Below are 17,100 nucleotides of genomic sequence, written 5' to 3' on the forward strand. Positions count from 1 at the left end.
GTCATTGTGACAGTCTCTTAACTGATTCCCCTCCCTCCAGCCTTGCCCATTCTGCTGGGGTTCCACACCACACCCAGAATATCCTTCTAAAATCCAAATCTGACCACAACGTTCCCCTGCTTGAAAGCCTTCAGTGTCTTTGTATTGCCCTCAGAATTAATTCTCGAAGCCTGATTCAATGTTCTCTCTAATCTCTTTCCCCGTAGTTTCCTTTCTCCTCACTTCCAGCCATGCCCCCTGACTCCCTCCAGCCCATGGCTTTGTTACGCCCCCACATATTATGAGACCTTTCTCTCCCAGAAAGACTTGGTGAGGAAGACGGAGCTCTCTCCTTACTTTCCTATGCTTCCCCCTCAGGATCCCAGCTCAGAGGCCAGGAAATGGCCACTGCGACCCGGGGGGTCAGCAGTGGGGAGGGGGTCACACACAGATCGCCCTTATTGAGTGAGCTCCACCCACCTGAAGTCCTAGGGTTCATGCTCCTTCCTCAGAGCTCACCACCCTGTGCCATCCATTCACTCACCATCATGACATATGTGCTTATGAGCTCGGCCAGGAACTCTCGCACCATCTCCTTCTGCAGTATTGTCCTAGGCGACGAGACCATCCTGGAGTTGTGGGTGGACCTGAAGCAGCAGCCCGAGCCCATGGGCAGAAATGAGACTCAAGTGCACTTGCTGCCCATCGGCCCTTCAACGCATGGCTGAGTTAATGGGCAACCCAGTGGCCTCTCTACACACACCTCCTCTTGCCCAGAGCTGCTGGAGGAGCTGGAATCAGAGACATCTGAGAGCCACAGGGACATGGAAAGGGACAGGGGGTAGATAGCCAGGCCATGCCCCTTCTTCCTTCTGCTGGGGACTGGACCAGTGAGAAGGGCACGCCAATGAGGCCACTTTGCAGAGGGGGCAGTAGAGGATCTGATGAATGCCACCTGTGGTGCCAATGAGCCTTGGAAGAGAGCAGGCAGGAAAGTGGAGCTCAGTTATCTGTCTGTCTGCCTGCCTGCCTATCTGTAGGAACCAGATCTCTGGAGACACAGTCAAGATATCAGGCAGGAGGACCTGGCAACCACCAGATACTCTGCAAACAGCACAGAGTGGGGCAAAGTCTGCTCCTGGGCTCTATAAACAGAACTCAGGCCTGAAGTATGTACCAGGTTCTGCCGAAGGTGAAGGGGTCTGCAAAGTACGCCAGGCTCTGCAACCAGGTCAACACAGAGAGATGTTTGTGAGTGAGTAAACAAATGAACAAACAAATGAGAGAGAGAGAGAGAGAGAGGAAAGGAGGGACTGGATCTTACTCCCTGGCGTATTCTCAGTGCCTAGCACAGTGCCAGGCACATAGTAGGTGTGCAATATATATTGTTAAATGGGTGGAAACTGGGAAATTTATTTGTCTTTCTTTCTACTAGATCCCCAGGACTTTCTACAGTACCTGACACATGGTAGATGTTTGATAAATATTTATTTAATAAACACTTGATTGGATAGACAGATGAAAAAGTGAGTTATAGGCTCCAACATCTCTTGGGGTTGGTGTATAGAGCTTGAATTTAGAGAAGGAGATGAGGTCTAGAGGCTAAAGAGAAGAAACAGGTACTGACAACTCTTAAGTATAGCCTTAGTGCCTGTTAAGACTGGTGACCCTACCCCCTGCTGAATGCCTGAAGTTGACACCAAACACTCACTACCTTACCCTGCTCGGGATAGCAACATCAGCCCCCCAACCCCACCCCAGGCTTTCCCCAGTCTCACAGAAGCAAAGAATAAGCAGAGAGAGTGGGAAATGTAAGCCAGGCATACATTTTCTGGCTGAGACTCCATGTTCATATCTCATCCAGCCCAGTCTTTGTTCTGTCCTTACCCCAGGGAAACAAACAGGCCTGTCCATGTGGAGGGGATGTGGAATTGCCTGGATGATGCACTGACTCCCATCCAACTCCAGCTCCCATGTAGCATCAGGTAGGGGTCCTTGATCCCTATAATCGGCCTCTCCAACCCTGAAGAAGAGCCTAAGAGCAGACTGAGGCAGGTAGGAACTCAAGAACAGTCCTGAGAAAGTGCCAGAGGAGCAGAAAGTCAAAGACATCGAGAGAGTCTGGAACCCTGGCCCCTTCCTCCTTGCCACATGGCAGGCAGTACAAAGTAAGCAACAAATAACCACCTACTAGCCACTGAACCACAAATTTTTCAAATGCCTGCTATGTTTAAGCTCTGTAGTAAAGACCACTGGCATGACCCCTACCTCTTGGGAAGAAACCTCATTAACTAAGCGATTACTATAAAGTATGAGGAGTGTTGCCCACAGGTGAAGAGTGAGCACTGAGGGATTGTAAGGAGGAAGCAAATGTTCTAGAGGTGGGAGTAGGAGGCTCTCCAAGAGGAATAAAAATTTAGGTCAAGAATAGAAGACTGGCCAGGTGAAGGCTGGTCCCATCAGGGGAGGCGGGGAAAGTTCTAGGCTTTGGAATGGCATGGGCAGAGAGGAGTGCAGGGCCAGATGGCAGAAGGCATCATGGCCCATGTTAGGGAGTCTTAACTTAATCCAGAGGGCCAGGGGGCTCAGTGGAAGATTTAAGCAGGACTGCCTCCTCTATGGAGGCTGAGACGAGGGAGCAGGTGTGGAGGAATGGTGAGAAATCAGGAAGCTTCTGTCCCACACAGACAGAGGTGATGGCAGTCAGAGCCAAAAAGGTGCCATGGAGATGGCTAGAAGACAGTCAAACCAACAGACCTTGGTGTTTGATAAAAGAGGAAAATGGAAAGGGAAGAGTCAGTGATGACCCTAGATTTTGGCTAGAGTAGCAGAATGACATGTGTGGCACAGGAGGGAAACTGCAGGCTTAGGCAGAGAGGAGTCCTCTTCTAGGTGTGTTGAGTTTGAGGAGATGACCAGTAAGGAGGCAGCTGGTCATGTGGTATCATTTAGAGACACACATTTGGAGGTCACTGAATCATAGGTGGCCATTTGACCCATGGACATAGACAAGATAGCTCAAGGAGAGGGTGTAGAATGAGAAAAAAGTATCTAAAAAAATTAGCCAACCTAAGTAATATATGCTAACCAAGAAACTAAATACCTAACAACTCACCAACCAACTCTTTGGCTGACTAATCAATTTGACAACTTAACGACTAACTGACTTTCCTATTAGCTAGTTCATTTAATTATCTAATCAATAAACCAACAGTAAACTACCCAACTAACCTCAAGCCAACCATTGAACTGCTAACCAACATTCATTCATTCAACACGTTTATCGAGCATCTACTTATGAGTTAGTCAGGCACCTGTGATACAAAGTAAAAACTCAGTCTCCACCCTCAGGTTGCTCCAACTCGTGGGCAAAATGGATCATGGCAACACTGTCAGAAGTGATAAGCCCCCGGGTAGGAGGCGAGACCCGAAGAAACTTTTGAAGAATGAGCAGACGGTGGCCTAAAGTGGCCACAGGGGAGTAGGGTAGTAGTAGAGAGAATGGTGAGAGTGAGCACATTCTAGGTATTTTAGGAGACTAGATGTGAGGCATGGGGGAGACAGGAGTGTCAAGGACAAGATCTTTACCTCTGGCTTGAGCAACAGAGGAGAAGGAGACCCTAGACTGAGCTGAGAGTATAGGAAGAGGAGTGGGTTTGGGGGGAGTATAGGAAGCTATTTTCAGCTGGGATCGAGTTGTCTGTGGGACACCAGTGACTCTTTAGAAACAGGGTCTAAAGCCCAGGAGAGAGTCCTGGGTTGAAGACAGCAATGCCATCAGCACAGAGCGGGAACCATTTGTTCTCGCTATCCAGGAGTGCACAAACAAATACCCCCGCTCATGTGGAGGTGACAGGCGGCGATGTAATGAGCAATAATGGAACAGGCAAGTACATTTGTATGTTAGAAGGTACATTTGTGTGTTAGAAGGTAGTACGTCCTAATGGGGAAAGATTGAGCAAGGAAAAGTAGGTGGGGTATGATTTTAAATAGGGCAGACAGGGTAAGCCTCATTAAGAAGGTAGCATTTGAGAAAAGACATGAAGGAGGTGAGGGAGTGAGCCATGTGAATAACTGCAGGAAAAGTGTTTCAGGCAGAGGGAACAGTCACTGAAGGACTCTGAGAACGTTTGAAGGAAAGGAAGGGAGGTCAGTGTGATTGGAGTGGGAAGAATGAGGGTAGTGTGGGGGAGGTCAGAAAGGAAACAGACTAGTTAGGCAGGGCCCTGGCACTGAAAGGACTTTGGCTTTTATTTCACCCCAAGAAACCTAAGCCTGAGAGGGTGAGAGGTAGTGAGTTCAGTTCAATTGAGCACTACCAACACAGGGGCAGTAGGAACCTGATGACCTCCCCCTTGACCCTCATTTGGGTCTTTCTGAGCCTCCCTCCCCTCATCCCAAGGCCCGGCCTGTGCTTGGCCATGGGCACAGGAGAGAGGGGCCCATAAGCTAGTGGGGGGATGGGGAGGAGGGTGTCTGGGGGGATCAGCTGTCATGTAGGAGAGGCTGAGTGGGGCAGGGAGGGTACTGAGTGTGCTGGGTGAAGGGTGGGAGGCTGACATAGGAGAGTGGTGCTTACCGCTTCTTCTTGTTTTCTTGAGCCATATTCTGTCTGAAATTTTTGAATGCTGTGGAGCCAAAGAGAGGTTGCTAGGGCTGGGAGACACAGAATTTGGCCCCACATTCTCATCAGACCTCAGCGCCCCCGCCCCTCGCCCCCCAGGGGAGAAGCCACATGGACAGCTCCTATCAGTTCCAATCCCTCAACCCAGCCAAGCTGGAAGGGGGTGGGAGGGGTGGACATACTTCAGCCAATGGGAAGAGGCCCTGGAGTTCCACCTCCTCTACCCATGCTGTCCTCAGGACCCCTGACCTCTGGACCAGGCCCTTCAGAGATCCTCCTGAACTTCCCAAGTCTGCAACCCAGCTTTGGACAGTGGAGATACCCACAGACTCCCCTCAGTGGCTTTACCCTCACATATATGACTATTATTGACTTTGGTCTAACCTCAAGCCCTCTTGCTGCTGACTTAAACTGTGACTTTCCAGAGCTGCTTCTTTGCACATGCGCATGCACACACACGTACACACATGCACGCACGCACCCACACATACACACAGGATGAGGTCCTAAAAATTCATTTAGCCCGTACTCTCGCCTCAGAGCAAAGTCTACTCTTCTCACTGTTTCCGAAAATTCTCCCTCATATTTCCATTTTCCCCACAAACGACATCACGAACGTAACCCTTGAGTATCTCCATCCTGTACGTCCCCTTTGTGTTCTAGCCCGATTCCCTCTAACTGCAGCACAAGTTCACATCCTTAGCCCTGATTGCAGAAACCCTCTGGGGGTGACGGTAGGAGAACTCCAGGGGTAGAGAAACCACTCCAGCAAAGCCAGCAATCGACCCACTCTCTGATCTGCGTCCCTTCTGCCTTGATCCAGAGTCACTGGTCTCCATTCTCTGGTCCCACCCCCATGCTCGCTGAAGGCCCAGCACAACATACCTTCCCGATCTCTGCTCCACCGCTGGTCCTCCCAACGGCCAATTTACAGGTAAGGAAACTGAAACCTGGAGTGTCGCACAGCACCTCAGGACTAAACCAGAACAGACATCCAGGCCTTCACCTCCCAGCTGGGGTTTCTTTCCAAAACAGTCCCATGGTCACCTTCTCCCCATATGGTCCCAAAGGGAGTGGCACCCCAAGTCTAGGCCCCTGCCTAGAGCCAGACTCACTCTGCTGAAGCATCTTACGTTTCTCAGAGTCTGCTTTGGGGGCTTCTCAGTTACAGCAGCTCATGGTTTTGCTCCTCTATGACTGTCTCAGGCTCTGGCTGTTCCCCCAGGTGGGGCTCCGCTGTCTCTGTGTCCCTAGTCTAGAGCCCGCCTCCTTGGGGTGGCTCCAAGTGCTGTTTTGCTGCTCCAGGGGAGAGGTCAGTGGGGCAGGGGTTTGGCCGGTGCCACTTGAGCCAAGTCCAGATGCACTACCCAAAATAGCATCCTTTCTCCTGCCAGCAGCGCCATGGAGACTAGGTTCTAAGGCAGAGTCCTTATGATGTCAGAGGTGGAGCTCTGAGTGGACTCTGGGCCTCATGGTCCCAGAGGAAAGGCTTCCCTTCTAAGCCAGGCATCCAGCCCAGAGCGAGAGGAAGCCTCCCAGGCCCCAGGTCCAGGGGAGGCTCCAGAGGCTCCCGAGCCCCCAGCTGTGGGGAGAGCTGCACAGAATGGGAACTGGAAAGTTCTCTGGAGATCAACAATCAGGTGGAGGAATTGGAAAGAGGATCCTGGGTCAGTCTTCAGGGAGCCTTCATTCTGAAGGAGGAAGGAGAAACTTAGGCCCTGGACTTCCCTGGTCTGAGGGGAAGAAGGACACATCAGCCATAGTTGCAGTGAAACCCTTGTCTGAGAGGAAAGGTAGAAAAGCCAAGCCTGGTCTTCTGCGGGTCCCTAGTCTGGGGTGGAGAAGAAGAAGCCTGGGTCTCCTCCTCTGGGAGCCTGCATCCGAGCAGGGCAGGGGGAAGCCTAGGCCCTGCCCTCAAAAACACTTCCCTCCAGAGAGGCAATGGAGACCTCTGTGAAGGAACCGAAGCCAACCAGAGTGTGGGGCTCTGACCCAGAGCTGCAGGAACTCAGTGACTGAGATGGGGTCAGGAGCAAGCCAGGGGACCAGCTGCTGTCTGAGAGGACTTCTGGAGCTCAGGTATGGTTGGTCATCCAAGGATAGAGCAGTGTGAGATCTGAGCAGGTCACCCAGTGATGAGATAAAGAAGAATGGTTGCTGATCTGCACACTGTGAAGAGACTTAGAAATCTAACTATGGGAGGTGAACACACAGTCTAAATATATATATGCCTTACTGTTAAAATGTACAGCTGAAACTTATTAGATTTCAATAACCAGTGTCACATAAGTAAGTAAACAAACAAATAAATGAATGAATGAATAAATAGACTTGCCAGGTGGAGTGGTGGATGGGAACAGGAAGTCCAGGGAGCTTCTGAGGCCAGCAGTCCTTCGTCGTGGGGAGGCAGTATAAGATTTAGTTGCCCAAAGCCATCTCTGGTAATAGAACTGTCCTCTAGAGGGTGCCAACAGACCAGGCCAGGTCTAGAAGCCTCGTTGCTCAGGTCCCCACCCCAAGTTGCCCTGCAGGTCACTCTGCAGGGAGACAGGGGTCAGCTGCAGTCCTAGGGCTTCTTATTCAGAAGCCGTCCTTAAGGAACAAACTTCCACTTCAGCCCCGCAGGCTGAGGCTTCACCCCTCACTCACCTCTGCAGACTCCAGTGGGCTCAAAATGCTAAGTCCTTCCTTCAGTATAGGGGAGACGTACCCTAGACATGGAAGACACCTGCCTTTATTCCTTTCCTGTGTATGCTGTTGGGATAAGGGTAAGGTAAGGGTCAAAAGTGGAGGTGGGATCTAGGATGAGGTCAGAGCTTGAGCAGAGTTGGATTGGGCTGGGATCATGTTGGTGAGTGAGGAAATTGGGATCCATGTGCAAGTTAGAGGTTAAGCCCGGGACTCATTCACTGGGCGGGGTGCTGGGGACCAGAGGTGGAGAAGACACAGTCCCGTCCTTTCTTGGGAGAGATAGATAACTGGCAGGTAACTTAAGATACACTGTGATAAAGTGAAGGGAATACAGGCAGCAGCTAAGCCATCCTGGAGGGGAGTAAGAATCTTTCAGAAGAGATGACATGCGAGCTGAGTCCACTGAGGTGAGCAGGGGAGGGTGGGGCGGGGCTGGCAATTTGAAGCCATTTGGAGCCCAGTGGGATTGTGAGAAAACCTAATGAATTCTGGGACCTCTAAGTGGCTTGCAGAGGGTTGGAGAAGTGGGCGGGGGCAGACCGTGAAGGACTTTGTCTGCCAGGACACAGTATCAGACTTTATCCCAAAGCGCCTGAGGAGCCCTTGAAGGGTTTTAAGCAAAAAGGAGAGTGAAGTAGACCATTTGGGGTCTTTGAAGCCCTGGAGCATCTAGTAGGCAGAGGCACAACTGGGCCTGGGCTTGGGAGAGAAGTCCACCTAGAGAAAGAGAACAAGAGATATCAGTACCTGTGCATTCACCTGGGAGTCAATGAAATTGCCAGGAAGCACGAGTGAGTGAGGCAAAGGAGAGGGGCAGGATTCTGGGGACAGAAGGGTGACTGGAGAGTAGCAGCTGACGAGGGAGATGGAAACCCAGACACTGGGCTGCCAACAGACTATCAGGAGCTTGGAGGGTCTGTGGGCCCAGAGTTGGGTGTGAGGTGGGGCCAGCCTTGAAGAGCTGATAAGATGGAGGGTAGCCACAGCACTAAAGAAGTGGTGGCTGAGGAGACAGAAAGTTCAACTGAGGAGCGAGGAGAGGCAGCTAAAAGGGCCATGAGGCTGGGCGTTTGCGTCAGAGTTGGGTCTAGACAGAGCCTGGGGGGATATCCAGGGCCAATGGGGATGATGGAGGGCAGGGAGGGGATACCTGGGGTCCTGTTTTCACAGGGTAGGGTCTGAATAGAGTCACCAGATAAAATACAAGAGGCTCAATTAAACTTGAATTTCAGAGAAACAATTATTTGCAATATTTGGAACATATTTATACTAAAACACTATCCATCTTTTCTCTGAAATTCAAATTTAACTGGGTGTCCTAGCTCTGAGCCGCAGTGAATGAAGTCCCCTCTAGACACCTTGCACACTGACCTGGGTTTGAGACCTGGCTGGGCATCAAATTCACTGCATAACCTTGGCTCAGGCCTGCCCCTGAGCCTGTTTCCTAGTGTGTGAAAGGTGTTGGCAGATGTGTGGTCCTCCCACTCAACTACTTTTGGTATCCAGACAGGGCCCAGGGAAAGGTTTATGAAGGCAGCAACAGTCCATTAAGTCAAAGACTAATTTAGTTGAAATGATAAATAGGTTGAAAGTGAAATGGTAATTTTAGTGTGCTACCGGGGCAGTTTTTGCAAACTTTCATGTTTCTTTAGGCAGTTAATCCCTCTTTCAGAAGTTATTCAATTTTTCAATTCTAATTTTCTCTGTAGTACACTATTTTTGCTACTGAAAGTTTCGAAATGACCCAGTGCTCATCAATCTCGCATTTCTTACTCACTACGCTAAAAATCTTACAATATGAACTGGTGAATGGGGATATTAATGTTCGACCTAACTGAAAATTTAAATATTTATGAACACATAGCCAAGCAAGTCAAGCAGATATAACTGTCTATCATTGAAGTGGAAATTTTTTAAATAGAAAACAAATTTTAAAATCTCAGATCCTTTTATTCATTTATTACCTAAATACAAACAAGTCAAAAGAACCTTAAAAGACATGACAAGTCTTGACTCCATGACAACTACTACTTACATTTTAGTAGGTTTCCTTCTAATCCTTTTTTCCTGTACACACATATACATGTCTTTCCTCATTTTGTCAACAATAAGTAGAATAAAAGTTTTGTAAAGTTTTGTATAGTACTTTGTTCACGCAAACATTTACCGAGAGCATCTTTTCATGCCAATAAGTTCACATCCGCATCATGTATGTGGCTGTACAGCACAGAATTGCTTTCAATTTAAAGTTTTTCAACTCCTCTATTATGAACATCACAGGACCGACACAGTTGGCTGAAACCCAGTTAGGAATGAACATGCAAATAGAAATTTTAAAAAATCAAACTGAAGAAAAATATTCAAAGATGTTAAAACTAATCTGAACTTTCCCAAAATGCCCCCCACCCAAAGTGGTGATGTATAAAAAGCTAATCATTTCAGCTAATTTGTTTCAACTAACATGCTGTTTAATTAACTTATCTATCATGTAAATGGCTTTCAATCAAATTATTTTATTAGACTTGAGGTTTTTCAGACTTTTTTGTGACCTGGAATCCTTCATATAACTCAGGAGCAAGGTAGCAACTTGCCCAAGATCACCCAGAATCTGAACATCCAGATCAGGGCTCTGTCCCTTACCCTGGGAGGCCAGGTCCCCCCAGGTAAGAGAATTGGGGGCTAAGAAGCTAGACTGGGGATGAGTGGGGGGCAAAGACAGGACCCAGGATGATCTTTAACTCTGATGCTCTGCAATGCCCAGATCCCTCTCTCCCCTCAGCCCAGGCTCTTATCCTTCATTCTCAGAGTCATGCCTGGACCTCCAGGACAGAGTGGACAGATACTAGAGCAGACAGAGTCAGGAGGCACAGCCAGTTTCCCAAGAGCAAATATCCTGTGTGTAAGGAACCACAGCCTTGCTCCACTCTAAAGCTCATGTCAGGCTGCCTAATTTGGCATTAGAAATCAGGCCTGTCCCTTTCTAGTATGAGCTGGAACTGTCAGGGAAGACTTCCTAGAGGAGGCGGTCTCATCAACAGAGTTGGGAGATGACACTGAAAGAATTTGCATGTGGGAGAAGCATTTATGTCTTTGTATATTTCTGTATGTAAACATGTATATGTGTGAATGGGTAGGTGTGTGTGTGCATGTGTGTATATGCATCTGTTCTTACATGTGAAAACCTCTCTGCAGGCTCTTGCTCTCTCTTCTGTCTCTCTCTCTTTCACACACACATACACACACAGAGTCTTCCACATATGAGTATGTGCCCATTCCACTGGGTTAATATTTTCCTGCCTGCGTCAGCATGGTCCCAGTCAGTGGGCAGCTCACTGCAGGAACGTGCCCTATCTGATCTGGTCAGGTTCTATGGGCCTGCAACAGGGGGCTTGGAGTGGGCAAGGAGCCCATTTCAGCAACCCCAGGGCAAACTACTCTCTCTCCACTCTCTCGCTCAGCCTGAGAAAGTAGGCAGGTCCAGTGGCCCAGCAGCCCCAATGTGATGTGATTGCCCTGACTCCATACTCACACTGAGGGCTCCCCGAGTGGGGCAGCCTCCCTTCCTCCCTGCATATGGACAAGGCCAGTGACTCCCTGAGATACCTCCCCGGTCCCTTGTTTTTGCCCAAATCTCAAGGCCTCTCCAAACACAGATGTTCCATCAAGTAAACACGAAGTAGAGACCTGGAGGAAACAGTATGCCCACTTCAGTAGGAAAGCATGCTACCCTGTGGGAGGGTGGGATTTTATTTACAGCTTTCCAGAAACATAGTGATTGCACAAAGGGCCTGTACAGAGGTCTGTGTGGGCAAGGACTAGGGCATGGGCACCCACAGGCGTTGAGCCTCAGCCAGGAAGGCTAGGTGGAACACTGGGACCCTGAGTAGGGCGGGGCCTTCCCGGTTCCTGAGCCTCTCCAGTGTCAGTGGAGGGTCTTTCCATGCCCAAACCAGTACCTGGGTGCAGGCTGGGCCGGATTGGGCTTGGCAGGCAGACACAGTCTCTTCTGCTCTGAGCACAGCCCGAGGTCTACGGTGAGTCAATTGAGGATAACCTAATGCATCTCTGTACGGGACAAAGGTGGAGCATGGAGGGAGGATGACGACCAGCAGTGAGGCTGTTCCCCATGGTGCAGGCTTAGTGGCTTCTAGCCTCCCTCACACTTCATGTCTGGGCAGTCTCCTCCCACCCTAAGGCTGCTGCTGACTTTCACGGCCCTTGCCACTTTTGCCTTTATGGGCCCCCTCCTCCTTAAAAAATTTAAATAAAAATTATATATTACAACCGTGTTAATATAAAGACCAATATATTAACACTGTATATTAAAACATTTTCTTGAACCTATAAGTTCATTTTTTTCTTCTTTTAAGACAAAACATTTTTTGTGGGCCTTTAAATAGAACATCTTAGAGAGCACTATATCTAGAGAAGTTGGCCCTGCACATCCCTGACGTCCTCTCTGACTACACAAACACTGTCATCTCTCCAGTCCTATTACCAGCCCAGATCTCCCTCCACTGTTCCAGAGCAAACGATCCAACATCACTTCTGTTCTTTCTCATAAGTTTAATGGACATATCTACCTTCACCTGCTCCAATCCAACTTTATCCAGTCTTCTCCCAAATCTATCCACTCTGGTTTCATCAGTCTTTTTTCTTTTTTTTTTTTTTTATGAAGTATTTTAAATTTCAGCCATTATGTCATTTCACGCCTACATTCTTCAATATTCTCTAAAATATATGAACAATTTCTTACGTAATCACGATGCACTCCCGTGGAATTATTGAGTATCCACAATTGTTTCAAAATGTCTTTTTGCATTAATTTGTTGGTTGGTTTGAGTCAGGATCCAAACAAGTTCACACATTACATTGGGTTAAATGTTCTCTTAAACACGAGCAGTTAGTTCCCTTTTCTCTCTCTTATTTGTTCATGTCACTGACTTGAGTAAATGTCGTTCTATAGGAGTCTATGTTCTGGATTTGTCTGTTTGCTTCCTTATGGTGTCATTTAACTTTTCCTCCATCCCTTGCATTTCTTAGAATATACAGGAAGTTAGCTCTAATGGTATGATTTTATTTAGGTTCAATTTTGGTGGGGGGAGGGGGAATCTTTTGTGAATAGTGCTGTGTGCTTCCTCTTGCATCTCATCCAGAGGCACATAATGTCGAGTTGGCCCATGCTTAGTGATGCCAGCCAATCAGTGCTTCAGAGGGTGGCAGCCTGATCCCTCCATTGTCAAGTTTGCCATCAGCCATTCACCTTCTGGTTCCATCTTTTGATTTTTGCCTAAATCAATTTCAAAATCCTTTCGCACTAAAGCATTTTAAAGGAGACGCTCTGAGCAACAATTTCTTAACCCACAGAAAAGAAAGGTCTGATAATAGTGGAGTCTCTCCAGTGTCAGTGGAGGGTCTTTCCACGCCCAAACCAGTACCGGGTTAATCAGAACAAAAAGGGAGTCAGGATCAGGGAGGCTTCGCAGGAGGATGAAAGCGTGAGGTGGTGGCTGGAAGTCTGAACCTGGGTCTTGTTTGGGGTTTGACTATTCAGGGAGGACTCCCCCATTCAGGTGGTGAGCTATGGTTCATAGCTCAGGCTTTATAGCCAGGCAGACCTGAGCTTGAATCCAATTCAGCCTCTTAATTGGCGTTGGGTAACTTTGAGCAAGATATTTAACTGGGTGTCTTCAACTGTGAGGTGGAGATGCTAATCCTCACCTGGAAGGATTGTTGAGAGAATAGAGTGAGTTGGTAAGGGGCGTAGGGAGTGCCTGGTGGAGAGTAAACACTGTGGTATTTGAGGAAGGGGACCCTGTACCTCAACCCTCCTGCCCTAACCAACTCTTGCCTGACGCCAGGGCCAAATAGAAGGGCTGGAGGTGGAGTGTATGCTCATTCCACAGACAACAAGACCAAAGCCCATGGACTTCCACTCAGACCTTGAGCCACTCCAGCCGGGTGAGTCTGATCTTCTAGCCCTTCCCATTGCAAACTGGCCACTCAGCTAACGGGTCTTGACTCTTGTTGGTTCCGGCCTGGGGGCGGGGCTGCCCCAGGCAGCTGCAATCGCCAGCTCAGCCAACAAGCAGCAGGCTCACCTAGTGACTGAGTGATCCATCTGTGACAAGGCGTCGGACAGGCAGTCTCCTGGGGACGTCCTGGCCTATATAGTATATTATGCATAGCAGATGCACAATAAATGTACATCGAGAGGTCTATGGCCATGCCACCCTGAACATGCCGGATCTCGTCTGATCTCAGAAGCTAAGCAGGGTCAGGCCTGGTTAGTACTTGGATGGGAGACCACCTAGGAAGACCAGGTGCTGTAGGTGTTAAAAAATAATGTCAATTGAGAGAATTGAGCTCCCACTTCCCTGAGTGGAAGAGAACTAGGTTATCAGGGATGGCGACTATGCCTGTGTGTGAGATGGAATGGGGATTTGGGCAACCTCGGAATTCGTGGCCCCATGCCCCGGAGCCCTGAGGTGAACAGCCAGGGCCTAGCAGAGAACCCAGAGCTCTTCACTCCTGCTCTTGTTCCAGCCTGTTTACTCCTGCCTTGCCTGCTCCCACCCACAACCCTGGACTCCAGTTAGCCTCTCACTTGCTTACCACAGCAGCTGAGGCAACCAGCCTCGGGCTTCAGTGAGATGGGGTGAGGGTGTCCAAACACCTCCCCTGCCCCGTCCCAACCACATCCTTTTAACAGCACTCAAACGACTGGGCACTAGCGCCCCCTGTTGGCGGTCTAACCTGACTCCTTTGGCCTGAGCCCACTAGAGGCACCACTCATGAGCCCCCTCCTCCTGATTCCCCACAAGAGACTGGCGCAGGGTCCTTCTCTGAGGGGAGACACGAGGCTTTATGTAGCCCAGCCCACACACCTTCATTGTGGCTTCCAAGTTTTCTTTTCATGTCACCTGTGCTGCTTTCCTTTCTTGTTTTGTTGACTTTGGTGCTGTTTGTTTGCTCAGGCTAAGCCTACAGCCCCCAGGATGAAAACTCTGAACCTGGAAAAGTGTGAATCTGAGAGACAGCAAGCTGGGGTTGTGGAGGCAGGGGCAGGGGTTTGGAATGAGAGACCAGGAAAGCTGTGAGCTGGTTCCCAACCTCAGTCTGGGGGACACTGCTGTTCACCCCCAGCAGGCAAGCACAGTTGGGAGGAGGCAGGGATGGGTGGACAGACTTTCTGAGCCTCACTTCAGGCAGGTCTTGGCCTGTAACGTTAATTTGTTTTGAAGCTCAGCCCCAGAACTCTAAATGCCTAACTTCTTCAGGAAACTCGAACACCCCTTGTAGGTCAGAGTGCAAGTTCTCTGGAGATTGTTACCTGCTTTTAACCCCTGGTCCAGCTGAGCAACTTGGGACACTGCCATTCCTCATGTGAGGCCCCTAGCACCAAACCGCCTGCCTTTCCCAACACCCCCATGAGAATCTGTTCTCCAAAAGCCTTGGAGGTGGCCCTCCAGGAATTATTGGCCCCTTCACATTTTACAGTGGGACAGTCGAGCCCCAGAGAAGGTAAAGGAACATCTCCAAAGTCACTAAGTGAGAGCCTGGAGTAGAATCCAGTCTTGCTGGCCCCTAACCCAGGCTCTGTGCCCCACTTTAAGCATCTCTCGGATCTTGGAGCATGATGGGAAGGCCCTGCCACAGGCCCTGGGTGCTATGGCAGGGGCCGGCACACCCAGACATGGGTGTGCACGCACACAGCGTGCCAGTGCACACTGCCACACAAAGCAGGGGAATGGGCAACCTGGAGCTGATGTGCTCTCCTCATATCCTACTAGGCCAGACACCACCTGGACTCTAATGTCCTTCCCACCTGCAGAGAGAGTAAGAGAAAGCTCTGGCTCGATGCCAACCCTCCACACTCACTGCTCTTGGCCTGCCTGTGTGTCCTGTGGGTGTGTATGCCTTCTCAGGGTTAAGATGGGGGAGCCACCTTGGCCTGCAGCCAGAAGCTTAAAGGATAAGCTTAGAGAAACCGCTGCCATCACTATGGGCTTAGAGCGCCTGACTCTGCCAGCTGGTCCAGCCAAGCCCTCGTTGGGGAGGATGAGCTGTCATCAGGGAGCCCTCTTCATATGCCACCCACCCAGGCCTCCGCCTCTCTTGGCTCAGCCATCTCCAAAGCTGCATCCCTCTTTCAGGGAGACACCTGCACTCATGCACGTGTGCCTTGGGAAGAGCTGTGTATTCACCCATACTACCTCCACCTCATACCACACACACCTTCCAAATCTGGGGCCCATGTCTTTGCACATCCCACATGGGCTGTGTGCACAGGGACTTTCTCAGCCTGTATGCACAGTCAGACATGGGCACGCATCTCAGACTCAGGCATGTAACACAGCATATACACATACCCCATATAGATGAACACACAGGTTCTCCATTCTACCAAGGCCATATGAGGGGTGACTCACCTGCTAACCCATGGGACTTGCTGAGCCAGAACAATGGGAAGCCCCAAGCTGACAGCTGTGGCCTCAGGGGACCAACACCCTGCGTGGGGCCCGCCCTGCCACCATCTTCCAGCACACCCCAACCCTCCCCTTCAATCCTATTACCTCCTGCGCATACCCTCACCCAGGACTGATGACAGAAAGGCACCTCTATTCTTTTCAACTTCATATATACATACACATACATAAACATATATACACACATATATATACACACATATATATACACACATACATATGTATATATTCAGCTGAGCTGTTGTCTGTCACTCTACCTTGAGGGCTGCCATCAAACTTTTGCTGTTAAAAACAGATGCCCTAGGGGAAAAACTGGGATGGCAAGCATGACCCATCCTCTCCCCTCTCCCCTGTCCAAACTCTATGCCTCCTATCTATAACCCCTCCATGGAAGCCCTTCTATCAACAATAATTCACACTTCTCCCCTTTCTTAGCTTGCATACACTTAGCCGAGAGCTGCACTCTGGGCCCAGACAGGCTCTGTCCCCTCTTGTCTTCTTCTCCCAACAGTGTATTCCTGCTTAGGAGTTTGTACCCAAGACTGGGAGCTCCCTAAGAATGGAGGGGCAGTCTACAAACAAAGAGCTAGGAGGCCAGAGTGGTCAGGTGAGTGTGTTATCCACTTGATGAAGGAAGCTGGTAAAGCCCACCTACCCCTGGCTCCTCATACCCCATCATCACTGAGTCAAGTCCTGCTGGGTCTGAAGAATGACCTAAAACTTCTACTATATGCCAGGCATATCTGTCAATACACGATCAAGTTGTACATGCATTAAAATTAAGAAACAACACTCAAAGTCTCATCATCTTTCTAGTCTGAAAATATAACATAAAGCAGTTAAGAGTGTGGCCTCTGAAGCCAGATTGTTAGGTTCAAATCCAAGCTCTACTGCTTACTCACAATTTAATCTCTCTGTGCCTCAGTTTCTTTATCTGGAAAAAGGATATACGAGTATCTATGTACCTCATGAAGTTCTTGTGAATATTAAGTCAGCTAATAACACACACGGAGTGCTTAAGAGTGGCCCTGGCCTACGGTAAGTGCTCTACGGTAAGTGCTACTACTGTTCCCCTTCCCTCCACTAATTCAGTGCCTTATAATCTGTCCCTAACAATCTAATCTTTGCACATCTGTCAACGTGGTCTTCTAAACACAAATCTGACGGGGTCCCTCCAGTATTCAGAATCCTTCCATGGTTTCTGATGGCCCTCAGGATGGTGTCTGGCTCCCTATGCCTGCTCACACGGCCCCTCACATCTGCCCCAGTGCTCCAGCCTCACTACTTCTCCTCTCATTTTTCCTTGAACCCCCAGAA

At 49.4% G+C, this 17,100-nt stretch overlaps 1 pseudogene; it reads left to right on the forward strand.

Moving 5' to 3' along the window:
• Positions 1-13,510: 13,510 nt before the first annotated feature.
• LOC111732251 lies at positions 13,511-13,629 on the forward strand (annotated as a pseudogene).
• Positions 13,630-17,100: the final 3,471 nt, after the last annotated feature.

This window comes from Pteropus vampyrus, unplaced genomic scaffold, assembly GCF_000151845.1.
Source record: "Pteropus vampyrus isolate Shadow unplaced genomic scaffold, Pvam_2.0 Scaffold436, whole genome shotgun sequence".
NCBI classification, from domain to species: domain Eukaryota; kingdom Metazoa; phylum Chordata; class Mammalia; order Chiroptera; family Pteropodidae; genus Pteropus; species Pteropus vampyrus.